At 34.8% G+C, this 21,053-nt stretch overlaps 1 long non-coding RNA gene across 2 annotated transcripts in view; it reads left to right on the top strand.

Annotated features, from left to right (window-relative positions):
* Positions 1-21,053, top strand: part of LOC110362874 (uncharacterized) — a 91,463-nt gene that overhangs the window by 26,698 nt on the left and 43,712 nt on the right. The window contains exon 3 of one of the 2 annotated variants that reach the window (XR_010475690.1): positions 10,252-11,522. The exons of the other annotated variant lie outside the window; for it this stretch is intronic. This is a non-coding gene — a long non-coding RNA (uncharacterized LOC110362874). Of the gene's footprint in view, positions 1-10,251; positions 11,523-21,053 lie in introns of those variants that run through there. 2 annotated transcript variants of the gene reach the window in all.

Below are 21,053 nucleotides of genomic sequence, written 5' to 3'. Positions count from 1 at the left end.
CTTAATAAGCTGTTTTCTTCCTTTGCTACAAATCCCACAGTTCAGCATCTCCATGTAGGGATATGAAGCCTCACTAAAACTTTGTTTTGAGCTATCTAACTTAGTTTTTTTGTTCTTACTTTGCATGTTTCCTGACAATATCCACAGCTGGTAAAATGCAAATATATTTCTGAAGTGGAAATATAAACAAGGATCTGTTTCCAATGTTTAGCAACTGCAACTCTGAAAGCTAAGTCCTATAAGGACAACTATTTTGAGCCTCTATTCTTTCCTCAGTTCAACGTGATTTTATGAGAGGTTCTTGAAAATGTGATTACAGCATTATACAGTGAATTTTGTATAAAGCTATCATCACGTCCCTTAGAAGATGGTTGCATAGATTAATGCTTTAATTCATCTTTCATATTGAAAGTAGATGAGCAACACAACAGGAATGTGTGCTTGAAAATGAAGAAAAATGTATACGAATTAGAATTTTCTTACCAAGAAGTTTAATGAACCAGAGAAAAAATGAATCACTCAATAAATTGAATAAAATCATATTTGCCATAGATATCACCTGTTTTTCAACTCTTCTGGAGGGGAAAAATGAATCTGTTCTTAAGGGGGCTAATATGGAAGGAAAAGAAAGTTAAAGTGTGTGCAAAGCTGGCATTGAAACTAACATTGGATTTATATTGTTCCCATGCAAAAAGTAAGCAGGAGAAAATCCTGTGTAATAGACTTCTATAGAGATGATTCTTCATGAAACCTATGTCCACTAAAATTATAACTGTAGTTCAATGGAGCTAAATAGTTGATATGTTTACTATAAAATCTTAAATATTTTTTGCGTGTTTTTTTATAAGCAGGGTTTTTTGTTCATTTGTGGTTTGGGTTTTTGTGTGTGAGTGTTTGTGATTTGGGGTTTTGTGTGTGTGTTGTTTTTTTTTTTGTTTTTTTTTTTTTTTTTTAAAAACAAATTATAATAGTTTGAAAAAATCAGGATTTTGACATAATTTTGAACTCCAGAGATCACAAGCAGTTCAGTACTGACTGCAGGAGGTTGGGATTTTGTGGTAAATCAGATAGATCCCACAGCCGTAAGCCCTTCCAGCATGCTTTTGTGCATGGATTTTACTTTCCTTTTGTGAACACTGGTGCATAGTACTTTGAAATTAACTTTGCACAAATATGCATGCCAATAAGTTAGTCACTCAGTGTTCATGAAAATCAAACACCCCAAAGGGTGTGAGCATGGCCTAGGAGAACTGATTTAATAAAATGAGCTGAGTATTCAGATATACTGTTTTCCTTAAGGAAATTGTTATATCATGGACAGAACCTTAATACTGACAATTCTGATGAGTACCTCTGTAACTCTAAAGTGCTGGCTTTGCCTAGGGGACCTCATACGTTCAATCACAGCCAGCTTATTGTGAGATTTTTTTATTTTCTTAAAAAAAGATGGTTGAGAATGGTAGAGTTTACACAAAGTAAAAATATTTTACATGCTTAGAGCTTGAGTGCATGCAATTTCACTCACTTCTGGGCCACACCAAAGCCTTTGGAGTCCATCAAATGTAGCTTTCTCTGTGGGTTAAGTAGCAGTGATACATTTGCATATCTAGTCTCCAGCCCATGCTCTGCACTGAGTGAGGATGTGAGAGTTTTTCCTTTGTTCTGCTCATATCAACTTGGAAAACCTTACTTTGGCATAGTAACCATTTTGAAGTCCTCTTATGTTGCAGTTATTGTGAAGAAGTGAATGGCTACCTTAGCTAAATTTGTGATAATGTGTTCATGTGCTCATGCTTCTACTCCACCTGTGTTTTGCAGTCTGTGCATCTCATGCATCTTTCAGCTGTAAGGCTTCCAAGAAAAGTCTCACTGAAGACTCTTTCCCTAAGGATGAAAAGGACTCATCACTGAAGAATACTTATTTTGTTCCCCCATTCTATTGCTATTTTTCTATAGATAAGACATTTACAAAAAATTGTTTTTAAAAAAAGTTAAGAATTCGATTTTTGAAAGTTTCCTTAAAATTTGAGGTTTGTGGTGGTGAAATCTCAGACTTAGCTTCATGATTGAAAATAGTAGTCTTTGACCAGGTCCATGATCCCAGACCTAATTTAATATTTATATCTCAGCTTATGATGTCCAATAAAACATAAAGATTATGTTTTAATGACACGCTGATATAATTTGGCAGCTGATCTGACAGATCCCTGTAGTGTTTTCACTAAATAGGATCCCTTGATATGTCCAAATTACAGCTTGCAATGACAAAAGCATGGAATTTGCCAGGACCACTCTGGGCACAAAAAATAATCCTTAGGTATGAAATGGCAGGACATAGACAGCTTATTCCAAAAGTGTGCATTAGATTTTTCTTCATAGATGTCCAGCATTTACAAAACAGCTTTGGAAATCTGGAAATCTGAAAGTGAAGAAAGAATTCAGATGCCTGCTATACACATATTTGGTCTTTAAATATAAGCATAGCTTTGCATTACGGTTTAACAGGATTTAGAAGTACAGCTTGAAGGTGCCATTCAAATGTCTACGTAATTATTAAGTTTAAATTTAGATAAAAATGCATTAAAATTTGGAAGTATTATCAACAACTTTGTATTTAAGGTCTGGATATAAAACCAGTTCTTCATCTCCACTGAAAGTAACCTCAAGAGCTCTAAACTATGCTGGTATATTTTACTGGAGCCTACTTTGACATCCAAGTTCTGGAAACTCCTTCCAAACCATTGCTGTGTTTCCTGTACAGAGCTGAAAGGAATGGCAAAAATTCAGAAGTGTTGTTTTGTTGGGGTTTTTTTACCCATTTTCTGTATTACTTTTTCTTTGTCCCAAGTGGTTTTATGTGAATAAGGACAAAGGTGTGAACCCTCTGTGCAGAACTGGACAATTATTTTTAAGGCTTCTATGAAATTTTAAAATAGAAAATTTGTACAGAGCTTCCATTGTTCAGCCCATGTGCCAACTGCTTTTTAACGTTGCTGTGAAATAGTTGCACAGATCAATGAAAACAGGGTTAAAATCAAATCAAATACATTGTAGATACAATTTGTTCAAAAATCTTTCTAAGTGATACTCAAGATCGTGTCCTTTCACAGGAAAACTGTTCTTCAGTGTTTGTCACACAAACTGACACTTAACATTTTCAAGAGTGGCCAACCAATTTGTTCTGGTACAGAAGGTTTTAGCCATGATTTTAATTCATGTGTTGCCATCTAAACTGAGACCAAATTAATGCTGATGTTCTCTGACCTCTTCAGTTGCAGTGCCAATTTTATGCCGCTCCAATTAGAATGCAACTGCCACATCTGGAGCAATGCGGCTGTAAACAGCTTAGGGTAGCTGGGCAGGGCATGATGTGTCACCATCAAAATAGAAACATTTCCAACAGCTAGAGAAGTGTCTTCAAAACTCTACTTGTACAACAGATTGTTTCATTTTCCTTTATTAAATCTCTTCTGCTTTATTTATTTTATTTATCCTTTTATTGAGCTTTCCTCACATACTATTAGATATTTTAGTGTTTGGATGCTGGGTTACTTTGCTAATTTACTTGGATAAACTCTCATGCCATATTCATTAACTGCATCATTTGAGAAACATGTGTATTCCATCAGTGTCATGTATATACTAGTTTAGTGGTTGTCCTTCTTTTAGCCTTTTATTTTCACGTTTCCCCAGAACACAATTGGTGTACTTTCTGTGTGAGCTCACCATACTGAGCTTATCCTCCCCATTTGAGCTTCCTTTCTACTGTCTTTCTGAAAAGAAGAATATAATTATTAATAAATTCACCTGTAAGATAGGGTATATTAGTTGGTTACTGACAGTACTATTGGTTATTACGAGAACTAGCTGTAAGATATCAGTATATCTTCAGTCAGAAGACAAACTGTCACTGAACAGTAACTGAGTCAGGTTTTTATTAACAGTACATCTGTATAGATACATTGGACATGTACACATGCATCTTATTTTTTAACTATATGAGTACCACTTTGAATAAGAAAAAAAAATAAATAACAGCTTTACAAAAATAGTGGGAAGCAGTTATCAAGATGTGCAATGTACAAGAAATACACGATGATGATTAAATATTCTGATTTTTTATTCTCCAGAAAAATTTGTAATTTGTGAAAAAATACAGCACAATTACTGTATTTTATGTCACTACTGTATATTGCCTTACCTTATTGGCCTTAAATATACAGTAGTGATTTTGTGTGTGTATTAGGAAGTCAATGGTTTGCCTCCAGAAGTCAAAGCTGTCTGTAGAGATACCTTATCAGCTGATATAAAGTATCTGTCACACCTTTATCCAAGAACTGCATATACTGGGAAATTTACAGCCATCATATTTGAATTATTAGAAAACTTTCTATAGCTAAAACAGCTTGTTTGTTTGTTTTCTCAGCAGAGGTAGATCATTGTTAATTATAAAATGTACTCTTTTTTTTTTTCATTTAAGATATGTTATTTTCAAGCTGAGAACTGTCTTTTTCAGAATAGGAATTTTACCACTTTTTAAAAAATTATTATCATATTTAGAAAAATTATTTCTTTAGATTTACTTAGACTCAGTGGATTATTCTGGTTGCCAGGATAACCTTTAAGTCACTGATTCTGAAATTCATCATATTGTAGCCCATTATCTACCATCAATATTTCCCTGACCATCCTGGAACATTATCATAAAACTTTTAATTGAAAATGTTCCAACAGGGATAAGATTTGGAGGCCACCTGTGGAATACTCGGTAAGGTATTGAAAACATGATTTGGTAACTAGACCCCTAAACTAAGAATCTTACAAATAAGAAGCTATTTGGCTAACAATGGATCCACTTGTAGCTTTGGGGCATTTCTGAAGTGATATGTTAAACTGACTCTCTAAAGCAATTAAATTCACTTCTAAAAAAATTAAGACTCACTCTCCAGCTGTCACAGTATAACCAGAAGGAAATTACTATCATGGGAAAACTAAACTCTTACCTCTCCTGGGCTTTTCTTCAATTAGATGTTGGCTTGTCACAGGAAAGACACTTATTGAAATTTATTAAGTTTTATTCAAATTTATCTTGTTTTTTAATAACACTTTGAAAAAATTACAGTTTATTTGTAGAACTAGATTCCAAGCCCCACTGTAAATCATGTACCTTGTCTAATTCTTGTATGTGTATGAATTTATCGTGTTGCAATGTGATAGACATTTGGTAGAGTTCTTTGTTCTAAATTTTCTTCTTATTTCTTTTATGAAGGAGTGATCAGGCAAGGTGACACCGTCTGGAGGGAGGGGAGATGGTGCTTTTCCCTGGCAAACACTGAGCATTGTCTGGGGGGATTATGCCAGGCAGAAGAGAGGGAGACAGGGTCATCACAGCAAGCTGGGCACTCACAAAAGGGTCTGTAGACTAAGCAGTACAGGGAACAGATTTCCAGGACTTCACAACCTTCTAAATAACCTTCTTCAATCAGCAGGGATTATTAAGATTTTGCCACTATTCAGAAAGGTGCGTAATAGACTGAAACCCACCTGGAAGCAGAGATATACCAGGACACTTGTTTTTAAATTGCTTTTGTATTTCTCTCTGGGCTTACTTAGGTATTTTATATTTTTTCTATTAAAAATACTAATTTATATTCTGATATAAACTAATTTTTGAGTTAAATGTATTTTAATCTTTTTAAGAAGAACATGAGGATAAAACTATCCTGGAGGACCGAGCAATTTAGAGTTAAGTTGTCATGATCTTTTTTTCTTCCTGAGTAAATATCTGCTGATAACATTGATCAAAAAGTGAGAAAAACTAATTTAAAATAGATTTAATAATTTGCAATATAATATTTTATGAAGTCATTAATATAGAAAAATGTGTAAAGCTGAAATTTTTCAGTTATGTCCACATTCACAGTTTTGGTCAGTTTGTCCATTTTGTTTGTTTAAACAGTGCTAGCCTTCACAGTACTTCATTGAAAAGTGTGGTTGTTCTTCTGTTTTGATTCTGTTTGACTGGATCAATAGGAATAATCAGGTTTCAAAATTTCCAGTCAGTGGTACTCACACAGAAGCAGAGCTGAAGTTTTTGGTGTGTGACGTATAATTGATCTACTTTATCAGTTTCTCTTCTTCTAAAATTGAGCTCAAAACCTCAGATTTAGTAAATTTTCACTTTATCTACCTCTAATATGATTGGTGCTTCTAGTTGTCATTTTGCTAATTTTGTCCTTCAGTTTCCTCTTATCACCTTGGTACTGTAATAGAAGAACAGCACTTTTATAATAGAATCATAGCCTTCTGTAAAGATATTAGACATTGGTTGTATGTAGGTACACATCTCAACAATTAGCTGTTTTTATACAAGATGGTAGAAAAAAAATTAACTTGATGAGGGTCCACTCACCAATATTAATTAAAGAGCATATCATTTCCTTGTTTTCCTTAGTTTGCACGGGAAGATATGCTGTTAGCTTGACCACGCTTTGCTCTTTGGAAGACTCTCTTGAATTGCCATCAGTAAGTGAAAGTTGCTCATTCACTACATCAGAATTAATATAATTAGATTTTTAAACTTCTTCTTTGGACTCTTGTTTCTCCCCTTCCTACTTAAGAAATATGAAGGTCTCTATGGTACAATGAGGTGAAAGTTAATTATGAGCAATCCAGTGCTTACTGTGAAAAAGCTTTCTCCTTCCCTCCCAGGTCTAACCCTAATATTTCACACTGCAATTTAAACCCAAAAACATGAAAATAAAAAAATATCAGGTTTCCAATGGCCTCTTAAATTCATAAAGAACTCAGTCTTTCAGCTAAATTGTACCTAACTCTTTCTTTTCTTGCACGTGTTTCTCTTGACCTTTCATCCATTTCATTGTTCTCTTCCATGTATTTCTTGGAACACAACATCTGAAGCTCCTAGTTCAACAGAAATTCTATCCACGCTATGTAAACAGAGACCATTTCATATATCTTGCAAGTATTAACTCCTTGTTTTAGATCCCAGTATTATATTTGCTTTCAACAGTATCGTGACATTGACTCACACTTGGGTTGCAATCTAAAACACAATGCCCTGTCTATTCTTTGATTCTTTATTGTGTGTGTGCAAAGCTGATTAGCCCTACTTCACTTATTTCCTCTTACACTGAAAGATGCTTTTAGAAATTTCTCTGTAGATGGCCTGTAAGTTTACAAAAGTATGTAAGTAGGTTCAATGCATATTAGCAATAGCTCCTGATTAAGACTAATGCTATTTAAAAATTTGAGGAGTTGCTGAGTTTGGGTGTCTCGCTTTTAGTCCAGCAAAATGTTTAAAAAGCCCTTAGAAGTAAGACTTTGAAGTTGCATTGTTAAGCCAAATTATGCAAGTAAAGACAGAAACAGACCCCAGGCTCCTGCACAAGAATATGACTTTTGGTCTCAAACTCCATGCAAGAAATTGTCGGGTTTGGGGTTTTTGTTTGTTTGTTTGGATTTGTCTGTTTGTTTTGTTTTGGTTTTGTTTTTTTTTTTAGCCCACACAGCATGGGAGGAAGATAGTGGTTAGGTTTGTATTTAATTGTGTAGGTTCAGTGCACATTAAAAAGCTTTATTCCATTGGTGCAAGGTAGATTTCAAGTTAGCTATTAACTACTGTGAGCAGGGAATATGCATAAGGTATTGTCACCATTTAATGCAGGGCAACAATAAACGGAGTGACAGATGCTCTCTATTAACTCTCGCCCTTCCTGCCAGGGAACAGAAAAGGAGGAAAAGAAAGAGAGACTTACGGTTTGGAAAATTAAAACAGCTTTGGTAATAATGCTAATAAGAAGAGAAATCATGCAAAATAAAAATAATTTTTTAAAAAATACGACAACAACAACAACATACCAATATCGAGGCTCCTAGATAATCATGGAATTGCCTGTTGCGGTAACACGTGCTGTGCCAGTGGCTGGAGGGCCATCACCAGGAAATCCTGGAGTGGACTCGCCAGTAGGTGGGAACTGGATTCAGGACTACATGGTCTGGAATCATAATCACAGGCAGGACAACAGGCAGGGTCCTCTTCAGGTGCGGGACATGAACAAAGAGAGCAAGGCCCTCATGAATCCTCAGTTTTAGACTGAGTATGATGTGTATGGCATGGAATACCTGCTTGGTCTGCCCCTTCCTGCAGGAGTGACCCTTTTGTGGCCTGTCACTTGTGGAACAGAAGAGGTCTATCAGCAGCCTTGGCTGCTATAGAAATAAGGATAAGCAAGGACCTGTCTGCATTCCATTGCTACCATTAGCTCAGTAAAACTGTAAACATCAGGCACTATCAGCTATGAAAGCAGACACTGCCTGAAAAACATGTGGACAACTTCAGAAAACTGCAGGCACTTAGAAGAAACTTAACTGAAAGGAAAATTCACTAAAAGAGAATGGGTCCTGTTTTAGTTAAAACCAGGACAAGTATAAATTGCAAAGAGAGAACCCTTGTGTAAGGAAGATGGGCTGGAGTCATTTAAATGGGTCTGCCTGGTCATTTCAGCTTCTGACTTCTGCATAGGAGTTCTCTGTCTTACACTAACAAGCTGAAATCTTTGACTGGGAGTGAACACATCAACTTATGCAGCTATTCACTATGTAAATTGGGGGAAGTTGCTATGGCAACCTGCTGCATGAAACAACTATCCTTGCAAGCTGTCTGATGTCGAACCCCATGGTGTTCAGGATCTGCTTTGATCCTAAGGAGCCAGTGTCAGAGATGTGGTGAAGAGGACAACACTGCACAACCATCCCATTCTGTGTGTAATCAGTGAGCATTTTTTCTTGGTGCTATGAAACCCACAACTGTTCTTCCTCTACATGAAAAACACTAGCCAAACATTTATTTTTTTAAAGATTTTTTTTATTTTACATTGATATTAAGGTAAATTATAATTTGTGACAATTTACTGTGACTTTCCGTGTTTTCTAAGGAGAGAACTTTTCTTGTTTTTGTTTTTGTGTTTTTTTCTTTCCTAGTGAAGAATTTTTTTTTTTTTTTTTTTATTACATCAATATCTCCATTATAGTTCTTTCATATTTGTTCAGAATTTAGCCTACCTGTCATCATCTATTTTTTTTTTTGGGGGGCGGGGAGGATTTGTCTTGGTCTTTCACTGCAATAACAGATGTCAGTTTTATTTGATTTCACTAGAAAATGCATTTTGGCATATTTGAGGCAGCGAGCAGACTATATTAGTAATCAAATATAATGCAAAAGGTTCTGGAATGGTTAAAAGCACAGCAATACTGTGTCATTCACACCTTACTCTCTAAGAGGAGCAGTGTTTATAAAAAAGGCTTGAGGCGTAGAGCTAGAGTAGTACAAAATATGAAATAAAGCATGCAGCCAAACCACCTGATGAACTACAGGGATTATCTTCATGATACTAACTTTTCCTTCCAGTTTGTATGCTTACATTCTTTACTGTGGAGACAGAACATTCTCATGTTTTTTGTTGAATTTGCAACACAATCTAGGGGTTGTTTCATTTTCAACCGAACTACAAAATTTTCTTGGTAACTCATATAGAGACAAGCCTGACCTCGTTGCAGAGTCCTCCTGACAATCATGTGCCTTTTCTGAAGTGTGCTCATCTCTTTAAAGTCTCAGTGGACAGCACCTCAGCCGGCTTGAAGTGATTTCAACAATCCCTTTAATCTTATTGGTTATAAAGGCTTCGAAAGGCCTTCCTCTGCTGAGGCTGGTTCTTTAAATTTATCCAGCTTCATTTTAAAATGAATGTATTCTTCCCTTTGTTATGTTTTTCCCCTCTCACTCTTCCTTTACCCTATGAGAAGGCTGTTTCAGAGTCTCACCCTTCGGGGAGTTATAAACCAGTTTCTTTTTTCCAGCCTGAATTTCTTCTTTGCTTTAATGCTGATATGACAATGCTATCAGGAGCTTCAAGAACTTTTTTTTCTCCCTCCCAGTTGTTGCTATCAGTAATATATTTGTAAATAACAGTTGTTCAGTTAATAAATGTTATTGTGTATTTAAACTGATGCTTTAAGTAATTCTGGAACCTAGAATGCCAACAAATTTTAGCTTGATTTCCCAGCAACAATTTAGCTTGAGTCCTGCAGCTCTGGTGAAAGAATGAATGTACTTGGAGACTTGTGTGCAGGCTCATTCCCTTAAGACAGTAGGAGCTACATTGCTCATTAGGGGTCCTGAACATAGCACCACCATTTCTTCTTCTTTCCTTTCCTACTTCTCCATCCCAGGTCTATCGTCAGCCTTTAGAAACAATCCAAGAGTCCAAACAGAGTAAATACAGAGGACTGAAACATATAATATGAGAAACATCACAAGAAGATTCCTATGAACTGTTACTCTTGTGATTTGAACAAGACAAGGGTGACCGTCAGGGTTGACTGTAGATCTCAGTATTGATGCTAATTATGCTTTTCTTATTATGTGTGTATAATTATCCTTATTGGACAGAAGTTGACAATCTGGTATATATTAATGTATCCTAAATACAGAAGTTTTGAGAGAAAATGTGATTGAATGTTACTATTTTTCTGTTGAATTGATGCAAACAAGCGTGTAAAAAGAATTTACTCATTTAATTCATAACAGCATGCTGAACCTTAAAATAAATAGACTTGAAGACAATGAGCTATTGTACATGTTTCTGGTCTTAAAAGGCTCTCTGAAAAAATATTTCAGACCATACAATTCAATGTAACATTTAGTAGAAGGTGAGTGTTCCCTTAGTTGCCGTTGCATGTACTGTTTTTCTAATTCCTGGAAGAGACTGGCATATTATGATTCACAGCATTAAGTTGAACATGGTTAAAGGTTGAATGAGTGACAAATGCCTCTGGAAACTTTAGAGACACATCATTTTCACAAGGACACTTAGAAGAAAACAGCTTTGAAAAGAAAAAGAAAAAAAGAAAAAAAAAGAAAAGCTTTAGAATATTCCCTTTTTATCAGAAGAATTAAAGAAAAATTTTATCTAGTAAAAGAAACAAAAAATAATGTTTAACTGTTCCAGGACATTGTGTTAGTAATTAGTTTAATTTAACTATATGTAACAGTTCATTTGTACACTATCATATGGCTTTTTCTTTTAAGTTAATACATCTGATGTCCGAAGAGATCTATTTCTTGTTCAGCGAGGCTAGAACTTAGATTCATCTAAAACAAGGGATATTTTGTCATTGTTTTCAATCCGCTAAATTCAAAACTAGCTCGATTTTTCCCTTTCAGTGAGATGTAATCTTCTATAGTCATAAATCAAAGCAAGTTAGCATCTCTCAGGACCTGGATTTTGAATGATAACTGAGTATGTGACTGTTCAGGGGCTATAGATAGATAGAGATACGGAGACAACTGTAGCTATATAGTTATGTAATCAGGTAAGGGTATGGTGTGAAAATACATTTTTAAATACCTGTTCACTGCAATATTTTTTTCTGGACTGATTTATGTATAGTGTGAGGCACACAGTGGTATGCGTCAGTTTGTTGGTTTGCTACTGATTAATTATTTTCCTTTGAAAGAGTTTGCCTTAAGTCTCAGCTTAAGGAAAATAGAGAAGACCTGGTTTGGCAGTGAGGGATTGCAATAGCTTGGAAACCTTGCTGAAGAATTTTATGTGTATTTTAATTCCTAACTATTGTTCTTCTTTATATTTTAGTAATGAATAAGAACAGTCTTTAGTTGGATACATTCAGAAGACAAAAATAGAACTTACCTATTTTCATTACATTTTTATTAAAGTTCAGTAAGTAATTTGCTTTTGGAAAATTCTTTTTATCATTTCAATTTTTAATAGAAAACAGAAAGGGACTACTAGGTCCAATTCTTATTAGTAATTAATGCTTTACTCAATAAGGTTTTTGACGCTGTTGACATTAAAAGCAATAGGATGCCTCCTTTAACTCAGGAATTCAGTCTTCCTCTGCAGACAAGAAGTTGTTTAGAAGGAATATTTCTATAGACCCCCATAAATAACCAACTTTTTTCAGCTATACGTACAAAAATAGTTTTCTGATCTGCTTCATTCTATAACCAAGAGTACTTTTAAATTAAAACCAAATTATGCCATCTCTAGGTAGGCATCATTCAGATTATGATAGATAGGACTAGATTGTTTATTTGGCACAGCAGGGAAGAAACAGGAGAGGCCAGCATTTCACCCTTATGGGATTGTCTTCATCAAGGACAGCAGAGACAAGAAAGCGCACCGATACATTTGCATTAGAAATACATTTAACAAACCATAGGAAAGAAACAGGTAAAGAATATTTGAATACTTTCCCAACCTGATATTCATTATTTCCAACTTAAATCTTCAGCATCTGATTAAATAGCACCACTGATTCCATTAAATACGTGTGTGGAATGAACACACATTTTTAACATTAGGTTCCAGAAGTAATTTTAATTAGAAAGAAGGCAAACTTTTCTATAGCATATAAAACTTTATTTTTCTTTCTTTTGTTCTCAGTTTTAATTGGACATGGTTTCTGTGAAAGTTATTGGCTCTCATGATATGTGCAAGTTTGGACAAGGAAAATATATCTTCCCACAGTAAAGACACCTCCTCTAAAAGCATGAGGCTTGTAACTTTTGAATGCACTTCATCATAAAGATTCTGCTTGGGTTCTGGTTCTCCCCTTTGTAAAAAGTATGGTTTACAATATCATTGATAGCCTACCTTTATTATTGCTTGTTCACAATATAGTAGAAGATAGCACTTAAGTACTATTTATTTACATCAAATACCACTGCACTCAAAGTCGACGTTTTCTTATTTGTTACTTATACATCTGAATTTGTTTTATTAATAACAAAATAAACATCAGACACTGCTTTTTTTCCTTACTGAAAAATCTGTATAAAAATATATATAAAAAACTGTGTGTAACAAACTTTACTCAAAACTTGAACAATACACCCTAAGGGGCTAGATTGTACAAAAATGGGACTACGCTTTTGTTAGCTTACTTTCCCCAATGGAATTTGCAGTTAAGCATTGAAGTGAGTATAAAGAAGAAAAAAGGGAGGCATAAGAGTGTTCAGAGAGAAAAACTAAAAGAGAAAAAACAAAATAGATATAGGAGGTAAATGCTGAAATGTGTATTCTTTCCTCCTGTCCATGCTTAATTATATTAACAGTAAGGTTTTAACTGTAATCTTCATTTTCTTGCCTTAGAAAAATAATGGGCTTTATTGTGTACTCTGCTATATTAGTTTTATGTGTGGGTGACTTTAATGCAACTCTTGAAGTCAGAAACCTCAACTCAGTATGGATATCACAATACACAGTCTGTATCCACCTTGCCTGAAATCCTGACCCAGTGAAATCGATGGAAAAATTCCCATTGACTTCAAAGGGGGTTGGATTTCACACCCGATCTCCTCTTTCTTTTTTCTTCAGCCTCTCTGCTTTTGCTAAATGGGATCTCTTTTCCCCGATGGACCTCTTAATTCTATGCACAATGATCATTTCAACTTTCTTTTATAAAATGGTGAGTCTTCTAAGAAAAATTCTGTCTTCTGTGGTTTCTTTTTAGCAGAGTACTCACTTCCATAGTAAGGCCAAAGTGCCATCTGTTGTCTTAACAGTTTTTTGTCTCTTTTTTTTTTTACTCACAATTTAACAAGGCATGTGCTTTAGAATTTCACATTTTAAATATCATTTGGCTGTATATCAAGGGAGCACAAGTTTTAGATATGAACTATGTTCTACAATGAATGTTTATATCCACATATAGTCAATGACACAAACAGCTAAACTGCAATGTGTTTTAAAACCAATTTCCACCTTACTCATAACTCTACTGCATTTTAATCACGTCATGTTACATTTAAATGCTTCTTTGAGAAATAAACTTAAATTCTTTGTTTGTATTCTTTAAAGCATCTAACCACTAGTATTACTTTTGACATTCTACTTAGAAGCTGAATTCTCTGTTGTTGGTTCATTTAAGTTTTTTTCCATGAAGACCACCACTGTATTTGCAGGCATAGTTGTTCCTTAATTAACAGACTTCATCTACTGCATAACTAATGTTTTGTCTAAATGTTACACCTTGTGCATAAAATTGTAAATGCATTACTATTTTTTTGAGGATTACCCCCTTCATAAAAAATAGCTACTGAATAAGGTTAAGCCATTTATTAGGAAGTATTGGACCTGATGTGAAACTATTTTCTTTGCAGTGGTTGCTGTGTGGTTATAGCTTTTATGTTCCATAAAGAAGGGAAAGTATTATAACTTGTTACATTATGGACTATATTTGAGATTATAGTACTAATAACAGAGAAATGAAGCATAGACTAAAACCTCAAGTGTCTGGAAGTTTTTAATGTCATTCAAAATAAGAAATTTTCCACAGGTTTAAATGGCTTACTCTTGCCTGTTCATCCAAAGCTAGTAAGTCTAAAACTTTCTCTTTGTACTGAGTTCTTTTGCATCAGAAGTGCATTTACTAAATAGCTTAAGAAAATATGTGGATAACTCAGATAGTAATTTGGATGCATTTATGGAAGACTGATTTTAACTATAATGGGAGTAGATGCTGAATCCTATTATGTAAAACATGCTGGCTACTGTATGGACATGAAGCTCTTCATCACACTGCTGACAATAGTCCCAAGCTCATCTTTCTGAAAGGGTTCCATTCTCCTAGCTTTTAAACTTCCTTGAGTTATAGAAAAAAACTCTCAAATAATATACCTTTAATAGAGGCATCTTGTTTTGTCTTTTGGCACTACTTGACCCCAATTTGTGTTTTTTTTCATCAGTAATTTGTCTCCTTTTTTTCTTGTCACTTACTAGTTGTATATGAAGATCACAGTATCACAGTATGTTTGGGATTGGAAGGGACCTCAAAAGATCATCTAGTCCAATCCCCCTACTGGAGCAGGAATGCTTAAGTGAGGTCTCACAGGAACATGTCCAGTTGGGTTTTGAATGTCTCCAGAGAAGGAGACTCCACAACCTCCCTGGGCAGCCTGTTTCAGTGTCTGTCACCCTTACTGAGAAGAAGTTTTTTCTCAAATTTAGGTTGAACCTCTTGTGTTCCAGCTTGATCCCATTACCCCTTGTCCTATCATTGTTTGCCACCGAGAAGAGCCTGGCTCCATCCTCGTGGCACTCACCCTTTATATATTTATAAACATTAATAAGGTCCCCCCTTAGTCTCATTTAGTATTATTTTCTACATTCCTTTTTGTGCTCCCTTCACTCATTTTCAGGCATCTGTATGTCCTTGCCTCTTCATTTATTATTGTTTCCTGTTACTGCAATGAAAGCAATCTGCCAAATGTTTTTCAACATCAGTTCTCCCAGATGTTAACAATGACAATTTATACCTTTTGCAGCTATCCAAATTAAAAACCTGTGCTACAGGCCTGATTGTTAAAAATTCAAATACTCTGATGAAATCAAGAGTGTAGCCAGACTATAGATAAACCAGTAAGATTCTTAAAACATCACAGATAAAACAATACAGTTCTTTAAAATTATAATTTATGTTTAAATTATAAGGTATAAATATGTTCCTGTGGTTATAATATCTACCTAATTTGCAGTTATATTCTGTCTGATATGCTTTTACCATCTAAATATGTAATTTGACATTTCAGAACTTATTTTTATGGTTCATGCCCTAAGTACTTAATTTTCCCATAACCTTGTTTCATGTTCAACATCTTTGAATAATCATACGTAGTTTTTCATGGAAGGTCTACAACAGATCACACACAGAAGCACACAATTACCACGCAAAAAGAATTCAACTTGTTGAAGGCAATTCATACATTAGGCTGGTTAGCAAAGGAATTCTTATGGCATAATTTGTACAACTTTTTAAATACAGGACAATGTTTGAAAATTCTTTTTGTGTTGTTTGGTAGTTTTGCTTTTAGCTCTGTTACTTAACTTTCAGGTTATTTTCCAGTTTACATACCTGAAAAACAAAACCAGGTTGAAATGGACTAACCTCACTTTTCTGCCTATTACCAACAGTATCCTTGAAGTTCAACAGCATCCCTTTCTGTGAAAAGATTCAATTCTGTGCCAGGTTGTTAAATAAGGACTTGGATTGTCTGGTACTATTTGGATATTATTAAGCTGTGATGACCTTCTTGTCTGAAGGCTGGACATGCTCAGCTTCCCTGGTGCTCCAGCCCCCTGACCAGCTGGTGATGTATGCTGGACTCGCTCAAGTATGTCTATGTCTGATCTCTAGTCAGGAGCCCAAACTACCAAATAAAAGAGAGCTACCAAATAAGAGGCAATATTCATGCACCTCAACCTGTAGGCTGTACTCTTGGTAAGACTGCCCAGGATGTGTTTAGCTGTCACTAACACAAATTCCTGTCTCATGTTTGACTTGTTTACCAGGTCTTTTTCTGCGAAGCTGCTTTCTGTCCTGCTGGCCCTGGTCAGTGCTGTTCTGTGGGGTTATTCTGTTCCAGGTGCTGAACTTGCATTTGCCTTTGAACTTCCTGGGATTTTGTCAGCCCATTTCTCCAGCCTGCAGAGATTACTCTGAATAGCACTTCAGCCATCTGGCATATCAGCTACTCCCCCTAGTCTGGTATTGTGCAAATTTTCTTAGTGTGCACTCTGTCTGCTATTCCAGGTCATTAATCAAAACATTTACCTCTACCGATCACAGTATTTGATACCCATGGAATGATAGTGGTGACCAGCCACCAACTGGACTTTGATCTTGCAGTCGCGACCTAACAATTGAGCCAGTTGTTTTCCATCCAGCCTATCATCCACTTACACAGTTTATATATTACCAATTTGGCTATAAAAATACTGCGAGTAGCAGTGTCAAAAGGCCTCGCTAAAAATGCAAATAATATTAATATCAACTGATCCCCCTTTCCTACAGAGCCTTTCATCTTTTCATGGCAAACAATCAAATTATTAACAATAACCTGGCTTTGGAAAGGCTTCCAGAAAGATTTGCTCCATAGCCTTTCTATGGTCAAAGGTAAAGTTCAGCAGCTTCAGATGAAAGCTTCATTTATATTGATTTTTTTGATCAGTTCTTCTGTAACAAATGCCTACCACAGCATCATCTGTGCTGATCGCTTATCTTCTCTCACAAGTTCTCCCCTGGACATCAGCTGCCCCAGAATGAAGCTGCGTGCATTCCAGCCACTCCTCTGCAGAAAACAGAACTTGTTCTCCACACCCTCCCTACTCTTTTCTGAAGACCCTCTATCTCTCTATTTTTTTCACATTTGGTTTATGTAGGTAAGGTATGATTTTGACTGTTGCACAAGAAAAAACATGGTCTTTGCACTTCACATTGAGTATGGGAATGGGAAATACAGGAATCTTTGTTTTAATAACATTGTCTCACACCATGTTTGTGTCATCTGCAACAACAAAGAACTACTCCACAAGAGATATTTTCACTTAAAATTTGGAAGTGAGTAGGAAATGGAAGAAATAAATCTGGGGCTTACAAACAAAGGTGTTTATAATAGTCCTAATATTGCCTGTGACAGATAAACAGAGTTTGAAGAATGCTTGAATTAGTACAAACTACCTATACTTTCTACTTATATTTTCTTTTTAGCTTTGAAACCATATGCTCCTCTAAAATTGTCACAGACACATGCAGAATCATACCTAGAGCTTAGAAAAAACTTTCCAAAATATTAACCTGTTTGTCATTTTAACACTTCTCTCTGATTAAAAAAATGTTATCCTCTGGTAAGATAATGCTGAAGTGCTCTGAATTCCTTCAGCAAGATTTTCATCTCTTTTCTCATTTTGGTCTTAAAAGCTACCTAGTTTATGGGATAGGACCTGTATACCTACCACAGTCTGAGTAGTAATTATGATATCACTGTAATAATTTATTAAGTAATGAATGGAATAACTTACAAGTTTTTGCAATGACATTTTAAAGTTCTCTATGAAAGTTTTATTTCAGGAAAGGATTTGTGAGTATTTTGTCCAACCACTTTCAGTTTTCTAGCAATATGAATCATTGGACATATTCACTCATTTCTGCTCTTCTTGAAACATCTGCTCTGTGCAAAGGGAATAGTTTTTGTAGTCAAAAGAAGTTATGTGGGACTCACAGCCTGAATGGGACTGTTCAGAATTACTACTGAACTGCAGTCAGTAATAATAGTAGAAAAGGAGTCTGAAATATTCTCAGTAATAATAGTAGAAAAGGAGTCTGAAATGTTCTATCTTAAATACATTTTGACTGTCATTTAAAGCAAACTAAATAGAAATCACACTACTTAATATTTAACATACATACCATATTTACTATTTTGGGATTATTTTTAATATATTTTGAGCCTAGTTGTGCAAAGTTACTAGTAGTTGTGTTAAAAGTATATGACTTAAATACTTTCATAATAAATTCAATCAAAGGTTGCTTTCTAAAACAATTGTATATGTAGTGTGATGGTATGGAAATCACAGCTGTCACTCTTTAAAACAAGATTATGTTTTCTTATCTGTAAGAACTCGCATCCTCTAGAAAAATTCTTAGGAAAGAACAAAAATTTCCAGATTTGTGATCTCACAAGGAACACTTCTAAAGGGTATCTGGCATGAATGATTAAAGCTAATGCATTTGTACTTCGTAAAAATTCAGTATTAAACAATAAAAGATTCTAAAATTCTATACAAGATTTTCTAGGAATTCAGACTAGCTACATTTAACTAGAATGTTATTGGCTTCTATTATGCATGTAGGGAAAAGTTAAAGAAGCTGACCTTCCACTTCCTAGCATGAAAGCATTTGAAGCTCCATTAAATTGAGGATCTATGTTTCAGCTTGTCTGTGTCTTCATGTGAGACATTTAATTTTGCCAGCATTTACTTTAGTTGGAAAGAAAAGGAATTATATCAGTAAACTGGAAACACGAGTTAATGTGTCAGGATTACAAAACATCATGTTTTCTGATTTTTGAATTTTTAATGTGTGAGACTCTGCTGTAGCTCTGAAGCATGGCACAGAGCAAGGATTGCAGATAGAAAATATCCTTATAGATACTGTCCTTACTCACTGATCCTATGGATATGTGTATCCATTTTGAAAATGCTCATATTTTTATTTTTGAAGATTTGCTAGTAGTAAGTGGAAGTTGGCCAATATTTTATCAGCTTATCAGTGTTCTGAATTTTTATTTTCTTTTTTTCAAACTACACAAAATATGCCATTATGAAACATTTACCCTTTAGGCTTCTATTAGCTTATAAGCAGTAAAAAAAGACGTTCCAGTTGACAGATGTCGTGACATAAGAGTACTAGAATAAACTCAATGGAAAATACTAGTTCCATGGAAAAATTTTCATAGTAAAACATTGGGATAGATTAAGAATTAAACTGTATCATCAAATTCAGGTAGTTTCACATTCTGGTGCACTGCTGTTAGATGAGAAAATAGGATAGGATGATATAATATAAAATCAAAGTACTGTCAAACACATTTGCTTACAATATGATAGAGAAATTGCAATTGTCACAACATCTGACAAAAACTCTTTGATGTTTTGTAGAAAACTATTTCAATATTAAAAGTTTGTAGTGATTTCTCAAATTCATATTAACATTTCAGTTTGAAGTCTGTCATGGTGTGAAAATTATGCATAAAACCAACAATGGCTGGAAGGATTAGCAGAGTCAAGTGTAGAGAGGCTTTTAATGTGTTACATGGACAGGCCTGATAGGCTTCCACAACATTTCCCTTTTGACCAAGTGTATAATCCTCTTCCAGCATTTGACTCAAGTGAAACGCAAGGGGCTTCAAGTCTTCATCTCCTGTCCTCAGGGAAGGTATTTTTCCTGTTTCATTGTTTCCTTCAAAAGAGAAAGATGAAGTGAGGAATGAGGAGAAATAGGGAAAGAAAAAAAAAAACAGGCCAAGTGATTTTAAAGGTCAAAGGAAAAAAAAATAGTCAAGGATCCTCTTGTGAAGCTTTTTGAAGTTGATCAGAGAATTGGTTTGACATCTGCAACAGTTTCTTTGACATTTAGATAAGCTTTTCACTTATATTTTAAGTGAGTAAGTTCTGGCTTATTTTATAACATTCCATATGTTTGTAGTCTGAACACATTTTGAACAGTGTCATTAATGTCAATTTTTCTCTTAGTCTTTCAGTGGTTAGTCAAATGATTTTTTTTTTTTTTAAAGGGTTAAAAATGACTTTTCAAATACTTAAAAATAACATCTACTTAACACTCTGTATTAGATAGTTTAAAATTATTTGATAATACATAGGTTATAAGCTTTTGTACCAAATCAAGTAGGTACATTTCTCATAGCTAAATAACATCAGTCAGATGTGCCGCAGGCTGTAGCGTGTATAGAGTACAACATAAACTAGATAAAATTTGTCTGTGTTATTTTGATATCATTTTGAAATACAACAAACCTTAAGGCTTTTATTAATGTAGATTACCCTACTGACTGTCGTGAACGAACAGATATGTTCTGATGCTATTTGTATAGTTTAAGTGAAATATACTTACAGGACTTCCAGTTTTAGTGTCTGGAATACTGATTTCTACTGAATAGACTGATCTTACTACAAAACATAAGTTCCAAAGTAACTTTTAATTTAAAAATATTTGCTTATAATTTTGTTCCATTCACTCTTTCCCACTTTTGCAATAAAAGACAGGTAATGTGCAGACAAACTGAGCTGCAGTGGGTCAACCTGCAGTAGATCATGGTGATACTGAATGACCAAGATGCATGATATAAAGACAACACTTTCTGTATGTAATGAGTTCCTTAGGTTTGAATCTGGAATTTGCTAGGAAAGATTAAAATAATGAAGATGACAGAGAAATCATTGTTATGCAGGTAAAAAGTTGGTGCTCTCAAAGAGGAAACACTGAAGTGGACCATATATTTCCACAGAGAAAGCAGCCTGGTTTTCTGATTACCTTTGATTTTCTGATTTTTCCTATCTCTGTTCCTCTCTAAGTTACCAGAAATCTTGGGCTTCTGAAAAGATGCACATTTCCTACCGTTAGTTTAGTCTGGTTGTTTTTCATTGTTACCT

Source organism: Columba livia, chromosome 12 (assembly GCF_036013475.1).
Source record: "Columba livia isolate bColLiv1 breed racing homer chromosome 12, bColLiv1.pat.W.v2, whole genome shotgun sequence".
Lineage (NCBI taxonomy): Eukaryota > Metazoa > Chordata > Aves > Columbiformes > Columbidae > Columba > Columba livia.
Note: the sequence above shows the minus strand (reverse complement) of the source record. Positions and strands in the feature narration are given on the sequence as shown.